Raw genomic sequence first — 21,565 nt, forward strand, 5'->3', positions numbered from 1 at the left:
TAGGGGAGAGATGGGGAGAAAATTTGGGAGTCAAAATCTCATGGAAATTAGTGTTAAAAAAACTAAAAATAAATAAATATTGTTTTTAAAAAAATAAGATGGAAATGGAAAGAAGAAATGTCCAAAGAAATAGAAACTGAAGACATGCCCATCAGTTGGGGAATAGTTGAACAAATTGTGTTGTATGAATGTAATAGAATACTGTGAGTTAATAAATGATGAAGGGGGTGTTTTAAGAAACATTTGAGAAGATTTGTATGAACTGATGCAAAGTTAAATGAGAATTAGGAGAACGGTTTATGCAAGAACAATATTGCAAAGAAAATCTGTTTTGAAAGACTTAATACTCTGATCAATACAATAACCAACCACAAATCCAAAGAATTCATAATGAAACATGCTATCTACTTCCAGACTGCAGACTGATGGACTTAATGAAGATTGAAGCATATTTTCTTTTCTTTCTTTTTTTTTTTTTTGGATAGAGAGGAGAGCATGGATAATGCAGGAATTTTTTTTCCTGGTAATATTTTATATGTTTTTAATGGGTTAATGTGCTCTCAATCTATGAGGAGAGGGAATGAAGGCGGGAAAGAATTTGGAACCAAAAATACAATAAACTGAATAGAAATTAAAAAAAAAGAACAGAGTTGTTGCTTCTTCTCTTGTTAAATCAATTACTTTGGAAACGGATTCAAAATATGTTATTTCCACTACTGCTACTGATAAAACTAGTTCAATGCAGAAACACTGGAAATTCTACCCTGCATCATATATATTTCTTCCTTCCAGATACTAAAAAACAAACAAAAAATCTGTTCTAAAGTTAATGTATTTTATTTGGGTCCCTTCTAAATTCTCAGCAAAGTTGTATTACTGCCAAGTCCATTTTGCTGTTTTGTGAGGTAATAATTCCATAACCTTCCTTTTTCCTGCTTTGTAATTTTTAAGTTAATTTTTACTAACAGTAGTATTACCTTTGGCTGGTATTCTCCCTGATTGGCAAGGAAATGGATGTTGGGCTCAGATAGTTTCTGGGGTTTTTTGGCCTTGTCATTGTATCATTTGTCTTTGGGTGCAAGATGAAGTTAATCCCACTAAGTTGCTTATTTATCCTTCCAAGCAATACCTGTGATCCACCCCTCCATGTAACTGAAATTACTTTATGTTTTCTGGTTAACACACCTTCTCACTCACCCCACATATTCAGTCTGTGGCCAAATCCTTTCATTTCTATTTTCATAACCTCTCTCAAACATGTCCTTTTCAGTCTACTCCCACAGCTACTACCTGACTTCAGGCCCCCATTACTTCTTGCATATTTTATTACAATGTCTTTCTAATTGGTCTCTTTCCCTCAGTTCTCTCCTCATTCCAATCCATCTTTAGCTCAAATGATAAAGATCATATGATTATTAAAGCTCATCCATTCTATCTCTCTACTCTTGCTCAGTAGACTCCAATGGCTCCCAGTATAGAGTATCATCTCCTCTGCTTGAATTTTAAAACTCTTCATAGTAAAGTTGGTATTTATAAACTGATCCTTTCCTATCTTTGCAACCTTCTAACATTTCAATGCTGGAAAAATTGCTATATCTCACATATGATACTCCATCTCCTTTCTTTGTGTCTTTGCACTGACTGTCCCCTATGTTTGGAATGGTTTTTACCTCATATCCACCTATTAGCATCCTGAAACACTTTGCTCAAATCCCACCTTCTTCAGAAAGTCATTCATGGTTACCTAAGACACCAGTGTTCCTCTAATATTACCTTCCATCTACTCTGTATCTTGCATTTCCTTATTTTCATATGGTCTCTCCCATTAGAATATATGCACCTTGAAAGCAGGGATTGTTTTTGCTTTTTTTCTTTTTATTCCCAGTACTTAGCAGCACAGTTCTTGCATGTAGTAGGGACTGATAAATGCCCATTGATTGACAGCAAGGATATGATTCTGATATACCAGCAATGTGTTCTCTAGTTGGCTGTTTGATAAATAATCCAAATGTACATTTAGAAGTGCTGACTGCTAAATTATTATTTTTACTTTTAATGAAAATTATTTTTTAAATTTCCTGTTGCTTTTTTCTGTCATTTTGCCTATCATTTCTATTACTACTGAGATCTTGTTTTTTTTTTTATTTTTCTCAGTTACATGGGTCATAATTATTTTTTAAGTATCTTATTTAGTGGCCAAACATTTGATGATGATCTAGTTTGATTGGTTCTGGAGTTTGAAGACCTTTTTTGCTGAGCTCAAGCTTGAGATATTTTCAACTTGGTATGACCTTAGAATTTTCAGCCTGCTAAACTTCACCTCTGGTTACCACATAATACAAAGAAATGGTAGAATATAACTTTTGTGGTAGAGGGAAAAAAAGCATATTCATAGATGTAGGTGTGTGTGTGTGTGTGTGTGTGTGTGTGTGTACACACTCACACATTTCTTTAAATAGTTAGACAAAGAAAAATGGAGAAATCAACAAATAATAATGGAGCAAATGGAAAAAAGAAGGCCCCCCACATAATTTGAGATGTAAATTGTGATAGGTTACCAAGAGATTCTATAAACATACCAAAGTCAAGTACAGAAACATCAGGGCCATTTAATGATAACAGGTTTAACAATTGTCATCAGAGAGGCAAAGGAGACATTAATTAGAGACAAGTATCAGTTCTCAGTTTTTTTCTAAGGAAGATGACATAGGGAAACTCCTGTTTCCTTATAGTTTCTTGAAACTCATTTGGGAAATACTAAATCTTTTCAGATATGGCTTGGATGAGATAGCATCTGAGGTTTTGAGATTCTGGAGTCAATGCATGGACTGTTCCTAGCTTAATCAATAAACCAGAGATCAATATATCACTGAGACTGGATGGCATCCACATTTGTTTTGAACTAACTGAAGGGTGAATCTGTCAAACTGTTGGCTAAAGTATGTGCTTTGTTGTTATAAACAACCATTTCTCCCATAGGCTGCCATTTTGTCATTGTGACTGTCATCCCTATGTAGGGTTCAAGAAAGGACAACTGAATATCATAGACTGTTGGTTCCAATTTGGCAAGTTGATGAAATCCATAATAAATGGAAGGATCACTATTCAGTTGTAGGAAACATTCATTGCTTACTGGAGGAAATGAAGATTCATTTATGTAAAGAAAAATCATGCCTGATTAAATCCTTTAGAAATATCTGATGGAGTAATTATATATTTGTATAAAGGAAAGCCAAGAGATGTGATTTCTTTGGATTTTCAAAAAGTTTTCAACAAGGTTCCAAAATAAAAGCTATTTTAAAAAAATAAAAGTGTTACCATGAGATGAGGGATACTTGTTAAAGACAGGAAGCAAAATGTAAGGATAAATGGATATTTCATTGTAAAATATATAAACAGGATATAAAAATATCCTCTATAGGATAATTTGCAAGAAAAATCTCATTGACTCCTTTAATACTCCTGTAAGGGAGGTGATCTGTGAAGTAAAATATTAACTGGTAGGAAAATATTAAAGGTCTTGTGAGTAGATTGAAACAAGAAGTAGATACTTTCAGTGTCTGAAGTAATAAAGTATTACAGCTTGTGAATGAATATTTGGGAGACAATCTATACTGCATTTCTAGGACTATGCAAAAAGAAGCAAGGAATATATTAGGTTATAAACAAAAATTCTCACTCCCAGTCCCCACTGACCTTCCTTCCAGGGAGGAACTAGCTCTCTACTATCTTTACTACCCTCTCTACTATTATGTACTATCACTATAACTCTGGGGAATACCCATATGCCTCCTACCTGAACTACTAGGGTTTCCTGGGGGTACAGGGGCCCAACCTAAAACTGTAGGCCTACCTCTTTTTTTATCCCTGGATAAGCCTAGGAAAAGTCTTGTTAAGATTAAATCAACCTAGGGGCATTATTATGGTTAACAATCCTTCAGAGTGCCTCCCTTTGAGTTCTGTTGAGGCAGTCTGCTCTCTTGCTAAGTATTTATCTGTTGTTTCCACCTTCTTTACCTCTTTCTGACCATGATTTCACTTCAGAATTTGTTTCTAACATCTACAAGTTAAGCAAACTTAAATATAAATATAAACTTCTATTTGTCCCCAAACCCATTACTTGTTTGCATTCTTACATTTTGATGAGTGGACCACCACTTTTCCAGTCACCCATATATTTATAGGCTCAGAGTTATCTTTCACTATTCTCATAATGCTAATCTGGGCAGCTAGATGGAACACTGGAGAAAGCACTGAGCTCTGAATCAAGAAAATCATCTTTATGAATTCAAATCCAGCCTTGGACACTGGCTAGCTGTGTGACCTTGAGTAAGTCACTTAACCCTGTTTGCCTCAGTTCTCACTTGTAAAATGAACTGGAGAAGGAAACAGAAATCTATTCTAGTATCTTTGCCAGGAAAAACCCAAACTGGGGTCACAAAGAATCAGGCCAACTGAAAACATAAAGCTAACCTATCTTAAATCAGCCAGTCCTACTCAGTCCAACTTGACAATACTTCTGCCATCCACATTTCCTTTATTTATAATAGCTCTTCGTGGGACCATAGATTTAGAGCTAGAAACCCTCTTAGAAGCCATGAAGTCCAATCTGAGCCTTTTATAGATGGGGAATTGAGGCTCACAGTAAATTACCTGCCTCAGGTCACACAGTGAGTAGCAAAACAAAATTTTGAATTGAAGTTCTCTGACTCTAAAATTGGCATTCTTTTCGCTGTACCATGCTGCCCATCCCCCACTTCACATTTCTCTTGCCATTATCCCACATTAGGTCTTTTCTCTATATTAATGGGAAAATCTACTTATCATTATGGCACAGAGGAAAGAGCATTGAGATTTGAGATCATATGACCTAGGATTAATTCTGGTTTTATCACTTCTTACCTGTGTGACCTACAAGAAGTCACTTCCCTTCTCTGTGTTTCAGTTTGGGGGTGAGAGAGGAAGATTGGTCATTATGACCTTGAAGCTTTCTTTCAATTCAAAAAAATTCTGTTATGAGCTTTGTCTTTATCTATCTCTCTTCTAATACACCCTCACTCACCACCTCAAAATTAATCTTTCTTTTATTGTACAATTCTGCTCATACCACTCTAGAGTCAAACTATTGACAAATCAACAGGCATTTATTAAGCCAGGCACTGTGCTAAGTGCTGAAATCAACTATCCCTCATTTACCAAATGTGTCTTGCATTTGTCTGCCTTTGCTAACACATTTTCTTATACCTTATATGCCCTTCCCTATATCTAGATTTATTGAAATTTCATTAATCATTTAAGGCCCAACTTCTCTAAGAGGTTTTCTTTCATTCTTTCCCCGAGATGAAAATATTTCCCCCTGTTTAAGCACTCAAACACCTTGTTTGTTCCTCTCTTATGAATTTATATTATTATTTATTTATATTTATTATTAATCACATTTAATAAATATTTTTAAATATTAAATTTAATAAATACATAAGTATATTTTATTATAATATTTATATTAATTTACATTGGATTCAGTATTGTCATTACACAAATACATAGGGACAGGGAACTCTCAAGTGAAGGACCTCTACAATGAAGGTGACCTCCTTTGTAACTAATAGTCTTAGTGCATAGGGGTCCTAGAGCATTGAGAAGTTGTGCCTTACCTAGAGTCGTCTGTCTAGAAGCAGCTAGGTGTTGCAGTGGGTAGAAAACTGGACCTGGAATCAGGAAGACATGAATTCAGGTGTTGTCTCAGACTTACTAGTTATGTGACCCCAGGTTATTACCTAACCTCAATTTGCCTTAGCTTTCTCATCTGTAAAATGGTGAGAATGGAATCTTATTTCCTAGGGTTTTTGTGAAGATCAAATAAGATGATATCTGTAAAGCATTTTGCAAACCATAAAGCATTATAAAAATGTTAATTGTGAGGATGATGGTGATGTGTCAGATGTAAGATGCTATTTGTGGCTTTGAGGACAGCTCTCTATCAACTAAACCAAACTTGCACGGTGCCTTATTTCCCAGACTAGGTAACAGGATCTTTAAGGGAAGAACTCATGAGTATCATTTATCTTTACATTAGGTCTAGTTCTGAGTACAGTGCCTGGTATGTAGTAAACATTTAATTAAGCCTGAATGAATGAAATACAAATTTACAGCCTTCTACAGATAACATTTATGACCAATACCACAGTGAGAATTGAAAATTAAGGTTAATTTTTAGTTAGGTGGCCCAGGTGTATATGTAGCATACTTTTAGTTTGTTCCCTTAATTTGCTCCCACTCAGATTACTCACGATTTAAATTCAGAACTTAAAGAGTATTCTTTTTTTTTGGGGGGGGAGGGCAATTGGGGTTAAGTGACTTGTCCAAGGTCACATGGCTAGTTTTTGTGTTAAGTGTCTGAGGCCGCATTTGAACTCAGGTCCTCCTGACACCAGGGCCAGTGCTGTATTCACTGCGCCACCTAGCTGCCCCAAAGGGTGTTCTTCTTTTCCAGGACAACCTATTATAATGGAAATATTTGTGATCTCAGTAGCACCAGGAATTTGACACATAGAGCAATACATTCAGTGACACTATATGTACTTTTCTTCTTCCTCATTAAATCCTTACCAACTAATAATCATTTTAAAAAGATTTTTATGAAGTACTATATCAAATAGTCCAACCCCAGACAAACTTTAGTATCAATGTGAGAAAATAACTTTATTTAAAATATTCTATAAGGTTAAGATGTCACATATCAAGTAGCTTATTTGAATACCTACCTCTTCTCCTGCAGAAAGAGAAGTTTTACTTATTTGAAGAGGTTTCTAATGATATTATGAAATAACCTAAATATCTCTTGAAGATGAGTATAAGAACCAAGCAATAAAGGAGTGCTCTGAAATCTGAACAATGGCCCATGAAAATGTAAATATTTCCTGGAAGCTATAGAAAAAAAGGAGGAATATATTTAATTTATTCTTAGATTATACCTTATAGGCAGTCTTGCAAACACTGGATGACTTAAAGGAACAGAATTTTCCCAGTGGGAAGATAAACTGCAAGAGAATCTCAATGTATCTAGTAAACTAGAAGCTTGTACAAGAGCCCAAATGAGAACTTGTTTTTAGTAAATTAGAATGGATATAAGGAAGAGATAGGATCAACAAACCCCAAGGGTATGTAAAGAAGCAGAGGAAGGAAGGAAAGAGAAGGGGAGGGGAGAGAAAGAGAAGGGGGGAGTAAGGGAAGGGGGGAGGAACATAAGGGAGAGGAGAAAAGGGAAGGGAAAGAAAGGAAAGGCAAAGGATGTGAGGGGAGAGAAAGGGTAGTGAGGGCAAAGGAAGGATAGGGAAAGGATGATAGGAGAGGGGAAGGATAAGGAAGGGATGAGAAGGGAGAGGAAGGGAAAGAAGGAAAAGGGAAAGGGAAGGGAAGGGAGGGAAAGGAAAGAGTGGGGAAAAGGAAGGGAATGGAATGGAAAAGAGGGAATGGGGAGGAAGGGAAAGGTAAGGAAGGGAAAAGGGAAGAAAGGGAGGGAAAGGAAAGGGAGGGGAAAAGAAAGAAAGGGAAGGGAAAGGGAGGAAGGAAGACAAGGTGGGAGAGAGGGAATAAGGAAGTAAGGTAAGAGGGAAATAAACATTTACTTTCTTTGGTCTAGGCACCATACTAAGCATTTTACACAAAGTATATCATTTGGCAGGTGCCATTATTACCCCCATTTTGTAGGTAGACAGAAGTTAAGAGACTTACTCAGGGTCACATAGCCAGTAAGTATCCTGATGCTACATTTGAACTCAGGCTTCCTAACTCTATGCCCAATTCTTTATCCGCTGTAACATGTAGCTATCACTAAGGAAATATCATGATAAAAAATTTTAAAGGAGTGAAAGCAAAACAAAACAAAATTTCTAAATTTCCAAGAGCTATTATTGATATAGATCACTTCCTTCTCAGCTACCTCTCCCCCACAAATGGCACATTTAAAGGACTCAAAATGAATGGCTGCTAGTAGGAATAAATCAAGTTTCCATGTCATAGACTAAAATTCATCAGTGCCATAATCTAATCTAGTAATCTAATCTGAATGAATTATGTCCAAATAGTTTTGTATTTTATAAGAATAATTGCCATTTTGAATCTTTAAATTTGCAATGTAAATTCACAATTTTGTAAGGATGAAGATTTCTGGGTTTCAGTTTAGTTCTCACAAACCTGAGATAAGTTCAAAGTTGGAAACAATAATACACACTTAAATGAGAGCTAGCTCTTGAAAATGCCATTTGGAAAGTTTTTTTTTTTCTTTTTAATTTGTATTTATAGAAAGCTATTACATTCTCTTTTGGCCTTAGACAGTGTTCTGAGTCAACTGAAAAGTTCACTGTTTTTCAAATTTGGTTTGAAATGTAGTCACAAGGAACAATTCCTGCCAACTTTTTCCTGTTCTCTTTACACCTGAAAATCCTTATTAGCAAGGTGAAGGACAGTCACTATGTAAATTTTAAAAACCTAGAGTTAGGTCCATCCTAAGATAACCAAAGAGAGAAAAGAATAGAATCTGGAAAGTGTGTGAAACCAGATACAAAATTCAGTGTCAAGCCAAGTAATTAGGTATGGATTTAAATGGATTTAATTAAACAGGGCAAAGGGCTTCTGTTTTCTGGAAATTTTACTTTGGAGGTCTAGTTATCCCTTGGATGAACTAATAGCTAATTTTCCTTGATGGACACCCATTTTAAATGAAAATCCCAAAGGATAGCACAGTTTTTCTACTGAAAGAATATCCAAGTACTTGCAGGTTCTGAAAGAAATTCATCAATGCCAATTTTAGCTTTAAATTGAGTAGACAGTCTCACATTGAAATTTGATCTGTGAATGTGAACAAATTGGAGTCTTCATCTTAGAAATTTCTTGTCTAAAAGCAGGAGTAGGGAATCAATACACACTATTTTCAGTGAATATATATGGGTATATTAGTGTGTATATACATATGTATATATACATATATGTATATATACATATGTAAGTATATGCATGCATATATATGTGTACATAAACCAGAGTTTAAAAGTCAAAGTCAATTGCAGGTTTTACTAAGAGATAAATTATAGAGTTGCTATAGCAACAGAAATTATTTCCTGATGAAAACTTCCTAAAATCTGCTTTTAAATTCTTTACCAGTACAAGGTGAAGCTGATGTCAGTGGCTCAGACAGACTGTGCATGGAGAAATATATCATTTATTTTATTTGCCAATTCCTGATTTAAGCAGATCGACATAGCACAAGGTCAACTGGGATTAGATAAGAGTGTTTTAAAAGAGAGGTGAAGGAGCTACTTTTTAAAGATAATCTATAAATTGTTAAAAGATTCCCACTCTGATACTTAAAAGGCAGAGGCCTCTCAGCTGGTTGTGGAAAGAAGGGGAAAAACAAAACAAAACAACTACCATGAGATTGGTTTGTTTCTTTTATAAAGGTTTTTGCAGAAATGGATTGGAAAGGAAAGTATTTTTATATACATATAAGTATATATTCATGCATGCATGTATACCTGATTGGATGCATGCATGGATGTTTATTTAAAATCTAGCACGTTCATGGTAAATTAATTTTGTTGTATTGTTGTTCACATATTTTCAGTCACGTTTCATTCTTCAAGACCTTATTGGGTCAATTTATGATGAGAAAACTGAGGCAATCACAGTTAAGTGACTTGTCCGGAGTCACACAGATAGTTAGTATCTGAGATCAGATATAAACTCAGGAAGATGAATCTTCCTGACTTCAGGCACAGTACTCTATTCACTGTGCCATAAGTTAATAGGTAAGTTAATAGGAAACTGTATTGAAAAAGCCTTGATTGCAGTTTCTTATTTCTAGACTCCTATAACGGACAACTGTGATGAGACCTTTTCATCCTTTCATGTAGATTCAACAGGTAACTAGGTGGCTCAATGGATTGAGTGCCAGGCCTGAAGTCAGGAAGATTCATTTTCCTGAGTTCAAATCAGGCCTCACATACTTACTAACTGTGGTCCTAGACAAATAACTTAACTGTATTTGCCTCAGTTCTCCATCTGTAAAATTATCTGGAGAAGGAAATGGCAAGCCACTCCAGTATCTTCACCAAGAAAACTCCAAAAGGGGTCAAAAAGAGTTGGACGTGACTGAAATGACTAAATAACAGTGTGCCTAAACTAAGACCATTTTCTTAATTCTTTGGTAATAATAATAGCCAGCATTTATATAGTGGCTTAAAGTTTGCAAAATATTTTACAAACATTTCATTTTATTCATATTCCTTGTAAAATATTACCAGCTCAGAAAAGTCTGACAAATAGCATGTGATATTTGGAGTTTTCTCATTTGAGAAGAGAAGCAATTGTTCTTTGCATTTTCAGAGGGGTGATGTACTAAATAACAAAGTGTCCCTCAGCCCTTATTATATAATACAATGAGTATATAGTCATTAAAACAAACAAAAAAAAAAACAAATGCTGCCTTTAAGATTCATTACTATTAATGCAAAGTTAGAATCAAAGGTTAAACATCACAAGCTCAAATGTGCTGCCAGGAATACAGAAAAATATTATCCTTTGTGTCCATCAATTGCCTTATGAATGTAATCGCTATCCCTCTGACTTTCCTGTCTAAAATGCTGTTCTTGGTCACTACTACCCTGTTTGTTTTGTTTTTTCCTATTAGAATGTTTCTGGAGGACAGTCTGTCTTGATTAATTATACTTGTATCCCCAGCATTTAGAACAATACTAGACATATAACAAGTACCTAATAAATGCTTTTTCATTCATTTGTTTCATTTTTATTTTAGCCATATTAGGGTAATATTTTCTTGAAAGCGTAGTAGTAATTGTCATTTTAGTTAAGTTTTTATACTGTTTTTTTTTAATCTCAGGCATTATGTAAATACATTTTAATTGCACTAAAAAAAGAACATCCACAAGCATACCGTTATTGAAATTTAGGGCATGGGGGAAAATGAACAAAATAAGGAGACAAGGAAGAAAGAAGTAGATATACATAGTTTTAAAACAGATTAACTTTCAGTGAAGGATGTTATGGGGACCAAATGGATACAATGAGTAAGTGGTTGAAAGTTGAATAATAATTTATTATGCACCTCTTATGTGCTAGACATTGTGCTAAGTATTGGGGATTCAAAGAAAGTCAAAATGACATTCCCTGCTCTCAAAAGCTCACGAGCTTTTGCCATAAATTTGGTAGATGGTCACTGACATGTCATGATATGACGGTTTCCAAAAAGTTTTCCCTACTCTTTGTATCTATGAATTGACTCCTTTGCTTTATAGTTCACCATTAGTAGTCAGTTCTTCCCCTGCAGGAATATATGTACTTATGGATTATCAGTCATTAGAACTTTAATTTTTTTTTTTTTTTGCTTTTTGGAGGGCAATTGGGGTTAAGTAACTTGCCCAAGGTCACAAGGCTAGGTTTTGTGTTAAGTTTCTGAGGCCACATTTGAACTCAGGTCCTCCTGACTCCAGGACCAGTGCTCTATTCACTGTACCACCTAGCTTCCCCTATCATTAGAACTTTAATGTAAGTAAAGATTCATCTCTAAAGAAAACAGGCCCCTAAGGGAATGAGAAATAAGATGAGTTCCGAATACGAGTAGGGCAGTTACTTCTTGTGAGAAAAGTCCCAACTGTAGTATTAGGAAACAGGGGAAGGGAGAGACAGAGAGAGAGAGAGAGAGAGAAAGAGAGAGACAGAGAGACAGAGAGAGAGAGAGACAGAGAGAGAGAGAGACAGAGAGACAGAGAGACAGAGAGACAGAGAGAGACAGAGAGAGACAGAGAGAGACAGAGAGAGAGAGACAGAGAGAGACAGAGAGACAGAGACAGAGACAGAGAGAGAGACAGAGAGAGAGAGACAGAAACAGAGACAGAGAGACAGAGACAGAGACAGAGACACAGAGAGAGAGACAGAGAGAGAAAGAGAGAGAGTATCTGAGTAACCAGTGGTTGCTATGAAGTTTTCTCAGGTTTAATTATTCTGTCTATGTTGTGTTCTGGAAAAGGGGATTTCTGAACTAATGTTGAGTCCTAGATCCAGAAGGCTTTTACACTATGGTCAATTTTCACAAATAGAAGCAGGGAAATACCTCCTGGCAGAGGATAAGATCTCTGATATTAAATGTGCTAAACAGGAAGATGCACCTCATGGATTCTAAAATAGGAAAATTAAGCAAGGAAGGAAGTTAACAAGATGATCCAGAATTTTTACTCAACAATTTCAGTAGTTTGGTTATCTTCTTCATTATAATTCCATATTTCCCAGGGCTTTATCTACTCTATAAACTTTAAAAGACTAATAATTTCAAGGCAGGAAATTCACATGAAGGAAGGAGCTACTATTGGATGCATGCAAATCTTTCCTAGTGTCCTCTTTCAGCCATTGGTTTATGTATAGTATCTTCTTTATTCTTGTTCATTGGCATTTTTTTCTCTACTCACAAGTCTTTTGGGGAAAAGACAATTTTGGGAATCACTTAAGGTTCAGAGGCCTTCAAATCAAGGAGTACAGATAATTCATTCTATTTGCATTTCATAAATATCAACAGAAATAAAAATATTACTAATAAAAAAATTCTAAGTCATTAAAATACAGTTTATGTCTAACCATACTTGCACACATATCCCCATTTTAATGATGTAAATTTGGATTTATTAATTATAAATAGTAATACTCTCAAAAATTTTGTATAATTAGTTGGTCTTTTCTTTATTTCATGGTTATTCAAAATACCTTTTTCTCTATATACTTATTTGTCACTGTTTTCAACATGGTATTTAGCTCTACAATTATATATCTTCTTAACCAAGATATATCTGAATATGGAAATATTGGCAAGAGCTATAGTGATGGCACCCCTCTCTACCCATCTAAGACTTAGTAGATAAGTAATGTAGAATTTGTGAGACAAATAAAGGTAAAGTGGTTTGCCCAAGGTCACATATCTTAGTAAATCTTAGAAGCTGAATTTGTATTCAGATATTTCATCTTTCTGAAGATTAGAGTTTACTATCTATAATGATAAGGGAAATTTGAAGATCTTCCCTGCTCTTTAATAAGCTTAGGAGAATTTGAAAACCTTCCCTGCTTTGAAGATCTTTCCTGCCCCCAAATAGGCTGAATGTAATCACATGGAACCTGTGGTAGGAGTTTGCTGAATGATGGAGTAAAGAAGCTAGAGGGAGGGAGGAAAGAGGATGGCAGGCAAGCTGACAGGCCTGTGAGTAAATGTTTGTTTGTGGGAAGGCTAAAGGATGGTGTGGCTCTCTGCTGCATTGTGGTATAATAACTTCTATGTTGCTGTGATGGATTTTGTTTCCTGTTGTTGGGGTATGGTTTTCTGGTGTCTGAATGAATGTTTTGCTTCTATCCTCTATATGGAGAGTCTGTTATATTTTGCAATTCAGCCAGCATATTTTCAGTCGCCCTCAGCACTGTGAATATTGCTTTGTGCTAAGTCTTAGAAGCTGAATTTGTGTTCGGATATTTCATCTTTCTGAAGATTAAAGTTTACTACCTCTAGAATGTCAGAGACAGATGGGTCCTACAAATAATGAAGTATTCATGATATTACTTATTCTTCTTATCAAAATTTTGAAAATAAATCAATTATATATTAATTGGGGGATGACAATAAATAGTGGAATATGTATCTCATTGTACCATAAGAAATAAAGAAAATGAAGAATTCACAGAATAATGGCTAATTTGTTGGAACTGATTAATGGTGAAGAAAACAAATCAGGAAAACAATATATTAAAAAATTACAAAATATAAATGAAAAATAACCCGAATATGCAGTTGAACTCAGATGAAAGGCAATGAATGGCATTGGTTCCAGGAGACAGATAATGAAACACAACTCAGCTTTGTACTAGATTGTTAGGGGACTATGGATATGGAATGTTGCCAATTTTATCACTATTGATCTGTAGTTATTTTTCTTTGTGATAAGGAAGGATCCTGTGGGGTAGGAGGGTGAAAGGAAAATGCCTTGTTTATAAGGCCTCAATAATGCTTTTTTAAAAGTGAAAATGATTTGTTTAAAAAAAACAAACCCTCTAATCACCACTATATGCAAAAGGCAATCAAAAGTTTGATGTACTTATATTGATACCAAATGCATTGTTCTTGATATTTCAGATGGAGTAGACAAGTGACCTAGTGATCCTTTGACAATCAGAAGCTTGCCTTTGGAACAGACTTGTGAAAGTTTAATTGGATATGAGAGTGCTCCATGAGGGACCACTCACACTTTAATAGCTAGCTGTAGACCCCCAATGAGGTTGAATAATTACAATCAAGTAGTTACAGCAGTTTCCATGACTGCACTTATAGTGCTGCAAAAAGGACACATTTCCCCCTCACATGACAATGTACTTTGTATTAATTATAGATTACATGCTTAAACCTTCTATCATTGTGCTAGCACATTCTCATAAAAGATGATACATTAAACATAAAATACTGTGTTCATTATATGTAAGAATGCTCAATTCACTGAATTCTGTTTTGAGGGCATGGGAGGGAGGCATGCAGAAGGAGGGGAGAAAGCAGTTATTTTATGAATGTCAATGGCACCAGAGTTAGATATAAAAATCAGGAAACAGAAAGGAATTTTATGGCATATTTTGAATCCCATGGGGTTAGACAATGTGTGCTATGCTTTGTTGCAATTTTCCAAATATACAAAAACTTAAAAATATATTGTTTCAGAATATTGGGTAATCATCAATGGCTATGATGCTTCTTATGTAATGAAAATTATTCTTCCCATAATCATCGACTCAGAGTTGGAAGAGAACTTGGAAGCTATCAAGTTCTTTCTATACTTAAACAGAAATTGCTTCTACATCTCTGAGGAGCATGTTTCCAACTTCTACTTGAAGACCTGCACTGATGAGGAACTCATTACTTTCAGAGGCAAGATTTTTGAAAAGTCCTAATGGTTAGGGAGTTGTATCCTTAAACCATACTGAAATCTCCTCTTTCCTGTTGTCTTCTGTTGCTAATTTTTTCTGTTTTCTGGTACCAAACAGTGCAGATATTTCCCCTGTTTCATATGCTGGCCCTTCAGATTCTTTTCTTTTTTTAAGTAATTGGAGTTAAGTAATTTGCTCAAGGTTACACACTGGGTATGGTGCTAAGCATTTGAGCCTGGATTTGATCCCCAGGTCATCCTAACACTGGAGCTGGTGCTCTTGCTCGCTGAGCCACCTGGCCACCCCTAAGCAATTGGGGTTAAGTAACTTGCTCAAGGTTACACAGCCAGGTGTTTCTGGGTGGGTGCTAAGTGTCTGAGCCTGGATTTGATCCCCAGGTCATCCCGACACTGGAGCTGGTGCTCTTACTCGCTGTGCTACCTGGCCGTCCCTGCCCTTCAGATTCTTGAAAATGAAATATCTCATATCCTTTATTCATCTCTGGGCTAAACATTCCAAGTTCTTTCAATTGATCCTCATATGGCATACCTTCCAGTTCTTTTATTTATCTGGTTGTCCTTTTCCAGATCTTTCCATAAACGTGGCACCCATAACTGAACTCAGTATTCTAGCTTTAGTGAGGCAGTAGATTTATCACCTCTCTTTTGAGGGACACTATGCCTTTATTTATTTATTTATTTATTTTTTGCTTTTTGGAGGGGGGAAGGCAAGGGAATTGGGATTAAGTGACTTGCCCAAGGTCACAAGGCTAGTAAGTGTTAAATGTCTGAGGCCGTATTTGAACTCAGGTCCTCCTGATTCCATGACTGGCATTCTATTCACTGAGCCACCCCAAAACTATGCTTTTATTAATGAAACCTAAGATGATATTAGTTTCTTGGGCCACATGTCATATTTCAGTGTTTGTCTTCCTAGATGTTATGATAGCACATCAAGCATACCCTGGCACATTGGCAACATAAAAATCTAACTCTGTGACAACATACTTCATGGGAGAAAACCAATCACATTTTTCACCAGCACTCTTGTTTAACATTATACTGTATCAAAGATGTTTTTCATAAAATTTGAAATGTGAGTCTCAAGCCCCTGGAAGAAAACATACCCAAATTTACCCTATATCCCTCTTTCCCCTTGACTTTTCTACTTATTAATGACTCATCCACTTTGATGATAGCACAACTTGATAGAAATATTAGAGTATACATTAGAAAACAATTATTAGCATGAACCAGATATTGAAACTTATGGCAAATAAAGGCATCTTCAGGGTTTTAAGATTATTTAATGTAAGCATCTTGGAAGGAGAAAATCTCCATACAGAATATACACTGTTCTTAGATTTTAAAATCCACCAAAATCTGTCTTGTTTTACCTTTCAAAACTTATCCTGAAATATTTTACATTAAAAATAAACAAATCATGGGGCAGCCCAGTGGCACAGTGGATAGAACACTGGCCCTGAAGTCAGGAGGACTTGAGTTCAAATTTGGCCTCAGATACTTACTAGCTATGTGACCCTGAACAAGTCATTTAAACCTGATTGCCTTAAAAAAATAACCAGCAGATCCCAACTGTTTGTCTCCTCATTGTCCTGTGTCATAAACTCTGTTCATTTCTTTCACATGTTTGCACATTATTTCTGTCACAGATTATTTTTGTCACATAGAATACCCTCCTTATTCCTTCTCTCTCTATATAAGCATAAATTGTTCTTCAAGGTCTAAATTACATTCCATTTCCTACATGAATCGTTTTCCAATTACTTCAGCTCATAATAATTTCTGCCTGTGCTGAACTATGAATGACCTTGGGCAAGTAACTTAAACTCTCTGGACCTCAGTGTCCTCCTCTGTAATATGAGATGGTTGGACAAGATAGCTTTGTCCAAAGGGGGGAAAAAGGACCCTCTGGAAAGTTCTTAAGACTTCAAAATCCTAATCTATGTTCATATGATAATATTAACATGTGATATCTGTAGCACAAATACTGTTAAACAGTTATCAACTTAATTATATATTGCTATAAATTTTTCTTCTTGACTATTGTATTTATATGTGTACATTTATCTACTACTATATAAGGTCATAGAAAATTGGAAACCCTGTTTGGAATTGGAAACATCCATTCCTTTTGTAAGCTTCATTATGGCTAGTGCAATGCTAGACCCATGGTGGGATTATGTGATCATTGATGTATAAAAGGGACCTAAGAAATCATCTGATAGTACAATTCTCTTGCTTTCTCTGTGTCTGCCTGTCTGTCTCTTTTGGTAGGAATATGAGACAGGCCAGGCATTTTAAGTGACTAGCCCAAAGATCTACAAGTAGTTATGATTCAAAGGTAGAATTTGAACTGAGATCCTCTGAGTTCAAGAACCAGTGCTTTTTTCCTACATACCAAATAGTAGGTTAATATTTTTAAAATTGAGGTGAAATGAAAAGAAGGTAATTTGGCAATAAGCTATACCAATACTATCCTAGGCATTTGGAATGATATAAGGACTCCATATACATATACATGGTCATTACAACCATTCTTTCTGGTTATGGGAAGCAATATAGATTTTCATATGGGAGAGAATTGGAACAGGAATTTTGCCAGAGCTTAGCCCTGGTAACTGAAGAAGTCATCATAACCTCTCATGACGGCTATCTGAAAATACCCTCCCCTCTCTACTCACAGCTGTATTGCTAATTAAATAGAATGGGTTCAATTTGAGCTGAACATTAATGGTATAATTGCATTGCTGTAAGTAATTAAAACCTTATCCTACTTATCCTGACAGATGGTTTGGTTGAAAGTTTCGACTGTGATGGAGAAAATGTGGATAAGTGGATCCTAGAGAATAGAATCACTCTCATATTTTGATTGCCTAGAAGGAATTCCCATATTACTTTATCCATATGAACTTTGTTACGGAAGATAGTTGTTGGATTACAATTTTTTATCCAGTTAGGACTACATGGATAGCCATTACCTTAGTGATTCTATTTCACTTATAGTAGTGCAGATATTAATTCACCATACCATTCAACTTGAAGCTTAGAGCCTTCTTGGGGAAAAATGTTTTTACTTCAAAGAGTAGGTATTTCATTTCACATAATTTCCTTTTTGATTCAGCTGTTCATCCAAGCCTGTTTACTCATATAAATGATGAAAAGCTTTAAGCAAGACTCCAGAGTGATTTATTCCTTCATCATGTCCATAAATGCCCCATTCCCTTTGGAATTTATCCAATAAGAGGCATATAATAGGGCAGAAAATTCTCAGCTTATATTGTTGCATCCAACCAGGCAGTCTTATCCCATAAAAACTCATTCATTCTGAATTAGACAAAGCAATGTGGTTGCTTAAGGAAAGACATGTAATCTCAAGTTACACACAGACAGACCAGTTGCAGGACTTAACCATTGGCAACATACAAACCTAACTCTGTGACAACATACTTCATGGGAGAAAACCAATCACATTTTTCACCAGCACTCTTGCTTAACATTATACTGTATCAAAGATGTTTTTCATAGAATTTGAAATGTGAGTCTCAAGTCCCTGGAAGAAAAATGGCCGAGGTGATTTGAGGAAGAAAAAAAAAAGACTCCAAAACCATAATTCAGTTTGACAAACATGTTTTAGGAGTCTACTATGTACAAAGTGCTGTGCTAGGTGCCAGGGATAAAAAAAAAGATACTGCTATAGGTGCTGCTCTCAAGGAATTTACCCAATAAGAGATCACATAAAACAAAGTAACTATGATACAATAGAAAGTACTGATAGGGACCTCATGAAAGTACCAAGAGAAACGTGATGAAGAGTTATTTTCATTTCACCAAGGATATGAGAATGAGGATGATGGAAGACTTCTTGGAGGAAAGATCATTTTATGAAAAGGTGTAGCAGCAAGCACCCCAGTATCCCCAGGGTGGCTGCCAACACAAGTTCTTAGATCTGCTTTTCTAATGGAAAGCAACTCAAAATGGATTAACAATCTTGCTTTAATCAATCAAACATATCATTTACCTAGTTCAGGGGAAAAAGGTCATCATCCCGAACTTCAGAGTTTACAGACAGAAACATTTCAAACAGACAGGCCTCCAGCTGTCCAACCATTACATCCATACCAAATCAGTTACCAGAGAAAGAAACATCAGCATCTGGGTTTTTCACAGCCAGGGGCTGTCAACCGCTGCCCAGAGTCTCATCTGGTCAAATCACACAACACTTCTCAAAGTGAACCCCAAAGCAAAGTCTCACATCAGGGATTATATAGCTTTCTCCTGGCTCAGAGAATGTAACAACCCTGTTGACTCACTGCCCAATCACAAAGAACCAAGGTATGGATGTTCCAGAAAAACAAGCCTCCCACCACAGGTTCCAGGTGCACTTAATCTAGGGGCAGGGATTACATTAAATTTAATTTTTTTAATTTAATTAATAAATTAAATAAAATTAATTAAAGTAAATTAAAAATTTACATTCCTATAACAAAAGGTAACAATGTGATTAAAGCAATGGGTATGGAAATATGTGAGATGACAAGTAGTTCAGTTTGACTGGAATGTAGATTCTTTGAAGGATAATAATATGAAGTAAGGATGTATAGAAAGGAGTGGCTGTGGTTAGCCTTTGGGAGCTGAGGCATGGTGAGTGGGGCTACTCCCCCTCCTGCCCCACAATTCCCTCTCGATCCTACTTGGTGGCCTGGCAGGGCAGTGGTCTTGTCTTTCCCTTGGCCCTGGTGGGGAACTCTCTTCTGGCCTCCCTTCCCCTTCCTGTTCTGGGTGCCCCCACTGTCACCACCTCCACCACCACAGCTGCCGCCTCAGCCCCGGTGGGGCCTGCTCCTCATGCTCCCGGCCCCTTGCCTCGGTGTCCCTACCGTGGCTTGGCCCCCCTAGCGCGGGGACCCCATTGCTTGGTCAACCCCCTGGTCTGTGGCTGGCCCGGCCTGTCACCCACCCAGTGGCCACCCGGCCCCCAGCCCGGCCCATCACCAGGCTGGCCTCCTCCTGACCCGCTGCTCCCTCCCTCCCCCCATGATGGAATCTGGTCGGCCTACTTTGCCTCAGCCCAGGCCAGGCCAGTACCATCAAGAAGCCAAACCTGGGCTCCACCACCCCCCCCCCCCCCAAGAAAGAAGATGGGACCCAAACCTGAACTCACAGAGGACCAGAAACAAGAAATTAGAGAGGCATTTGATATCTTTGATACAGATGGAACTGGGACAATAGATGTTAAGGAGCTCAGGGTGGCCATGAGAGCTCTGGACTTCAAACCCAAGAAAGAAGAGATCAAAAAAATGATACCTGACATTGACAAGGAGGGGACGGAAAAATCAGTTTCAATGACTTCTTGGCTGTGATGACTCAAAAAATGGCTGAAAAGGACACCAAAGAAGAAATTCTGAAAGCTTTCAGACTTCTATGATGATGAAACAGGGAAAATCTCCTTCAAGAACTTAAAACGTGTAGCCAGAGAGCTAGGGGAAAACCTCACTGATGAGGAACTGCAGGAAATGATTGATGAAGCTGATGGAGAAAGTGATGGAGAAGTCAATGAACAGGAGTTCCTGCGGATCATGAAAAAGACCGGTCTCTATTGAGGTCAATATCTCTTCCCCTTTTGCAGGTACATACAAAGAGATTGACTGGTTATGAAGGTTCCTTGTTTTTATTTTTTGAGGCATCACTATAGTACATGGAGGCTGATTTTCCCCTTCCACTAATTTATCTAGATAATTATATTGGCAAATACTTGATTCAATTGTATGTTTTCTAAAGAATTCTAAAAACATAGTTCTAGATAATACACCTTGTCAATGGATTCACCAATTCAGAGCCCTCTAGGCATAAGGATGGGGGCCTAAAACTCCCCTCCCCCCCTTCTGCCTGGCATCTCTTCTTTCATTCATGAATTTTACACCAAAAAACAGAGCAAAATTCAAGTGTTATGTCCACCAACGTGGGAACAAAGAATATCTTTAAGGTGCTGTTGGTTCCCTTATCTCCTGGCTTCCATTATCTCTCCCCCCTGCCATCCTCAGGTGTATGATACAGCAGGTCCATGTGATTGGCTTGTAGGCCACCATTCCAGGCCATTTTTCCCTCCCTTTTCCATTCACCCCTTTGATTTTCATAGACTGAGCTCTTTTAAGAAGAAACTAGCTTACCAACTTCTTTGTTGTGTCTGAAACACACTGACATATCTGTTGTCTCATGGAGGGCTTGGAGTGTCCCATGGCATCATCCTCTCCAGTCAGTGCTGGGGTAGCTGCATCTAGCTCATCCACTTTGTGTGTCATCCTGGCAAATGCTCTTTCCGTTTTCCAGGCCAGGGCACTAAATGAAAAAAGATAAATGTAATGTTAGCCTAAGAAAATCATAAATAGCATAGGTTGGATTTTAACTAATGTTAAAAAAGAACACACACAAATAAGCCTTTCCTTAGTTCTTAAGCTTTAAGGGCATAGTTGCTTTGAAAATTGGGGTTAGTGGGGCGGGTTGTGTTTCAAGTATTTAGCAAAGCCATTTTCCCTTTTCCCTGCTTGGAAGGAAGGGAACTGGCTGTTGTTATCTTCATTAGA

The 21,565-nt window shown here is 36.8% G+C and overlaps 1 pseudogene; it reads left to right on the forward strand.

Moving 5' to 3' along the window:
• The first annotated feature begins 20,036 nt into the window (after positions 1-20,036).
• On the forward strand, positions 20,037-20,754 carry LOC138175342 (centrin-1-like; annotated as a pseudogene).
• Positions 20,755-21,565: the final 811 nt, after the last annotated feature.

This window comes from Petaurus breviceps, unplaced genomic scaffold (genome assembly GCF_028583685.1).
Source record: "Petaurus breviceps papuanus isolate PSGF00001 unplaced genomic scaffold, PetGlider_PUasm1.0 77, whole genome shotgun sequence".
Taxonomy (NCBI): Eukaryota; Metazoa; Chordata; class Mammalia; order Diprotodontia; family Petauridae; genus Petaurus; species Petaurus breviceps.